At 32.9% G+C, this 5,618-nt stretch overlaps 1 long non-coding RNA gene across 1 annotated transcript; it reads left to right on the forward strand.

Moving 5' to 3' along the window:
* Positions 1-628: 628 nt before the first annotated feature.
* Positions 629-2,045, forward strand: LOC128245703 (uncharacterized). Its single transcript, XR_008263224.1, has 3 exons — positions 629-841; positions 1,135-1,266; positions 1,530-2,045. It is a non-coding gene; the product is annotated as an uncharacterized LOC128245703 (long non-coding RNA).
* The last annotated feature ends 3,573 nt before the right edge of the window (positions 2,046-5,618 follow it).

Below are 5,618 nucleotides of genomic sequence, written 5' to 3' on the forward strand. Positions count from 1 at the left end.
CGTACAATTTGGCTTTTATGACACACTTGCTTCATGGCTGAACTGGATCATGTAAGCATTGTCTGTTAAACTTATGGTTGACCATAATTGGTAAATACATGGTCAGCGTGTGTCCCACCATCTAGTCAGAAGTGATGCCCCGTACAATTGGGCTATTATGACACACTTGCTTCATGGCTGAACTGGATCATGTAAGCATTGTCTATTAAACTTATGGTTGACCATAATTGGTAAATACATGGTCATTGGTTAATAATAATGTAAAATGCTAACAGTAAAGGGTATTCATGGAATGAGACTTTTTTCTTGCATGATTATGGTACTGTTTTTAGCTTTTCGAATATTAAGGATGTCTATACTTCTCATCATGTTGTTCACAACCATCAAACAATTAGATTTTAGCTCCATAACATCTTAATTGCATATTATGGCCCTTGTTTACTTTTGTTTTTGACATTTTTGATGATGATGATTAACTTATCCTTCATTTGGCCCATATGTTTAACATTTGTTGTAATTATTATACTTGGTTTAGTGATATATAACTTTTATATTGAAATAAATATACACGGTTTGGTTCAATATTTCAGTGTCCAGGGCAACAGAAGTGCCCCACCAGGGAACTGGAAGTGCCCGCCCATGGAACTGGATGTGCCCCACCATGCAACTGGATGTTCCCCACCATGGAACCGGAAGTGTTCCATCATGCAACTGGTAGTGCCCCACCATGCAACTGGAAGTGCCCCACCATGGAACCGGAAACTCCCCCATTATGCAATCGGAAAGGCCCCACCATGCAACTGGAAGTGATACTCTGTCCAACAATGCTCCATCAGCCATGGTAAGAATTTAAAAAAAAGTTTGCTTGGTTGGATTTTAGAATTAAAATACGGTAACGATATTAATTTAAGGAAATATCATTAATTGAAATATCACTCCAGCTTTAATATCATTTTGTACAACAATAATTATGATCATAAAAAGATGATGGTGGTGCTGTTGTTGACAAAGCTCTTGTTGCTGGTATTCTGAAGGGTAATGAAAGCGGTACTTTTTGCCATCCAATTAACAGTAATATAGTTAAAAACATGATTGATAGGCTTATTGAATTGTTGATGTGTTATGTAATTTTAGCCCCAAGAAGAAAACACAGACCTGGCTTTGGCATAGAGCGCTTTTGGAGTTGGCCATGGGCGACGCCCTACTGATGACACAATGGGTGACACCTCACTGATGACACAATGACCTGATTTCTGACTGGATCAGGTAGGTGTGAATTGTTTATGAAACTTTTATCATGGTAATACAAAGATATTGGTAAATAGTGTTGAGAAAAAAAATGTTTCAAGTGTAATAGGGGCAATCATATTCTGGAAAGTGATTGTCTTGCATAATGTTGATAATGACAATATATATATTTGATACTTTGCAAGAAAGTTTTACCGTTCTGTGATTCCAATACCTTAATTAAAATGTTCAGAAAAAACATTTGAAATAAGTTTGAGTATTTTTTTTTATTTTTTTTTCAGATGGATGCGGTTTCACGGGGAACACTATGGAAACGAAAATTCAGGATTTGTGCTTATTGACAAGACAATTCTTCGTTGACTTTATGTAACATTCTTATGTTGATTTGACATTCTTATATTGTTGTTGCAAATTTATATTGTTGATGTGACATTCTTATATTAATGTGACATCTTTATATTGATGTGGCATTCTTTTGTTGATGTGACATTCCTATACTGATGTGACATTCTTATATTGAAAATTATATGGATGATAAAATCATATTTGTATTTGTTGAATGGAGCATGTTGAGAAATGTCCGTTATCTCATATTTGGAGGGTTAGTCTAAGAAACATTAATTGTTTCGCGCATTTTTACGAACACAGGTTTCCTCGTCCATTTCAAAAACAAAAACGGGGTTTTGCCTGGGCGGCTAGTAACCCAGAGAAAAATATTCGATGTTATCACTTAACAATGCATGGCGTAAGTTTATTTAGCCATGTGTTTTTCTCTGATAAAATCGTGACATGCTCAGTTTGGGGGTGATTATTATTTATAATTGTTGACAACATTTGACACTGGATATGTGCACGTATATTATGTTAACAGGGTTCCCACGGTCAGGGGAAAGTCATGGAATTTTGAAATTGGTCAGGGAAAAATGTTTTTTTGGCACAAGTCAGGGAATTTTATGATGAAGGGGCATTGGTCGTACAATTACTCTCATTAAATGACAAAAGGCTAAGGCAGTTTCTTTCATTTTGTATTATTGTTGACACATTTTGTACCTTATTAACCAATAGCTTTATATTGTTGTATATGCTTGTGTAAAAGTACTTGTGGTATAAGCTCATGTATTTTATTTTTATATAACAGGGTGTTTGTAAATTAACTGCTAATATTAGAGCATTGTAATGTCATATATGAGCTTTATTTGTATGTTTATAAGTATCAGTATTTAATAGCTTTTACTGAAATGACCTTAAGAAGAATTTCTATGATTATTATTTGTACAAGTTTTGTGTTGAATCCATCCAAAAATTATACAAAGAAAACGATACAACTAATGCCAGGGGATTTGTTTTCTTAATTTGATTGTTTTCTTGTTTTATACTACCAGTATATACAAACATTTCTTTTGCTTGATTTGTTTACAATACCAATTGAATCTATGTGATGATATTTTAGACAATACTAAGGATGAAGAGGTGGTTTACAAAAAAAGATGAAAAACGTAATAAACATAATATTTATTGAAATAGTACAAGGAGGTAAGGGTTGGCTATGGGGAAGGAAGGAGGCCAACATCTTGAGTACATTTCATGCTCATATATGACCTATTTGTGTGGTTTTGAGCACGTGAATTGGTCAGGGAAAATTGAATTTAGTCCGGTAAAAGTAAGTGAAAGGTCAGGGATTTTTGTTTTGGCATCTTCGCGGGAACCCTGTGAAATTGGTCAGGGGAAAATGATATTTTGGTTTAAGTCAGGGAATTTTATGATGAAGGGGCATTGGTCCTACAATTACTCTCATTTAGTGACAAAAGGCTAAAGTAGTTTCTTCCATTTTGTATTATTGTTGTCATTATTAAAATATACACACATTTTGTACCTTATTAACCAATAGCTTTATATTGTTGTATATGCTTGTGTAAAAGTACTTGTGGTATAAGCTCATGTATTTTATTTTTATATCACAGGGTGTTTGTTAATATGTGAGCAGTTTCAATGCATATAACACTTTACTGTTAATATTAGAGCATTGTAATGTCATGTATGAGCTTTATTTGTATGTTTATGATTCTCTTAATTCATTCCTAAGTATTAGTAGCAGTATTTAATAGCTTTCACTGAAATGACCTTAAGGAGAATTTCTATGATTATTATTTGTACAAGTTTTGTGTTGAATCCATCTAAAAATCATACAGAGAAAAAGATACAATTAAGGGCAGGGGATTTGTTTTCTTAATCTGAATGTTTTACTTGTTTTATACTACCAGTAGATACCAACATTTCATTGGCTGGATTTTTTTACAATACTTATTGAATCTATGTGATATATTTTTAGATAATACTTAGGATGAAGAGGGAGATTACAAAAAAGGAAAAAAAAAGAATAAACAATATTTATTGAAATAGTACAAGAAGGAGAGGTAAGGGTTGGCTATGGGGAAGGAAGGAGGCCAACATCTTAAGTACATTTCATGCTCATATATGACCTGTATGTGTGGTTTTGAGCACATGAATTGGTCAGGGAAAATTGAATTTAGTCCGGTAAAAGTAAGTGAAAGGTCAGGGAACTTTGTTTTGCCATCTTTGTGGGAACCCTGTTTAAGCATTCGTTGTAAAGCTATTTTTGTTGTCACCTCATGTACCTGTTGCTGCCCAAAATAAACGAGTTTCATAAGCAGTGTGTGTTTGCTTATGGTTATGTTTTTTTTTTGTTAAGGGTGTGTTGAGACATGTTTCTTTGTCGGCTGCACTTCATCTCTTAATAAACTATTTGTCTGGTATTGTATTTATGTGTTGTTGATTTTTGGTTTAAACAAAATAAACCAAAGACTGTTAATTTGACTTCAAAATTTATTATTTTGAAAATTATTGATTATTGTACTGATTATCAAATAGGAGTGTTATAAATGCGTTTCAATCCAGTGTATTCAACACAAGTGGATTTTTTAGATTCAGATTTTATTTTTTAGATTCAGATTTTACGAAGCTGCCATTTTGAATAACCTTTACTTAAAACTTTTTCAAGCAACTAGTATTTAAGTATTAGAATTAGTAATTTATTTACATTTATATAGAATTTGGTTTCTTCGGCTCCGATAATTATAAATTCTTAAATACAAGATTTTCTGGCATGAAGCCTTAGTTTGTTTCTGGAAAACAGAGGTATGTTATGAAATATCTTGTATCAATATTTGAAGTAATATTAGTGCAGCATTTGACGTTGTTTGAGCTTTGATAAAACTTACATGTGTTACAATAATTGGCATGATTGTTTTTGTTTGAACTAAATAAATGTTAAAATTGTTATGTTCATTGTGTTTATTTCTTTGTTTATTACATCCGTTTTGGGGAGGACTGTTAATTCTGAAGTATTGAGTACGGTCCAAATGTCACTTTGTTACCCAGCACGGGAAAGATGTTTGCTTGAACGAATTGATTGAAACTTGGAACATGATCTCCTTGTTTTTTTATAATGCAACCTACTCAAAAACTACTGAAGCAAATTGAATACTTGCTGACCAGCACTCTTATTAAGTTTTAGGAGCAATACTTATGGAGCTAAATGCGACCAAACAACTCACGGGATGTGACATGACATATGCAACTCATATACATGTTGATCTGGTGGTAAACAAAATCAGCTTGTCATTTGTGACGTTTTTCGTGTGAATTTGACTTCAGCCAGTTTAAATTGCACTCTCACAGATTGACTTTTTCGAGTTTTTGTCGTGGTATCAATGCCTTCAATTTAGACATTTAAGATAACACAAAGTTTTTTTAGATTAAAATAACACAACACGTTGTTGACATTTACTTGTGACGTTTCTACAGATTTAAGATGATACTGCAGCGGGCCTCTAGTGGTTATTTATTAAACAAAATCTTTATTTTACCCGGTTAAATAATTCAGCTGAGAACCCTCTACTTAAAACGCATTTCACAGAATATTATCTAAAAAAAAATTATTATAGCTCCTGAAAAGAATAACACATTTGGTCAAGTTCGTTTTTTCCAATGTAATGGAGGAAGGAATTGTTGAATACAAGTATGTTGGTCACACTGGCAAACAAACTACGCTATGAATAAAAAACAAACACTTTTATTTATAAATTCGATGAGTTTTTCCCCCTGCTTGCTAGCGGAATGATTTACCAAATCAGCATATCACTAAATACTGGGTTTTCCAGAGGAAAATGTAAAAAATTATATAACCAATAGTACCATATCTAATGTAAATGCACTGTCATGTTAAACCTTATCGATTCTGATAATGAATATACTTATATTATAACTTAATACTGCATCACTCATAATGAAAAAACTGTTCACGTTTATATGACCATATGCTTAGCTCTCAAACGATTATTCATGGTCAT

This window comes from Mya arenaria, chromosome 9, assembly GCF_026914265.1.
Source record: "Mya arenaria isolate MELC-2E11 chromosome 9, ASM2691426v1".
Taxonomy (NCBI): domain Eukaryota; kingdom Metazoa; phylum Mollusca; class Bivalvia; order Myida; family Myidae; genus Mya; species Mya arenaria.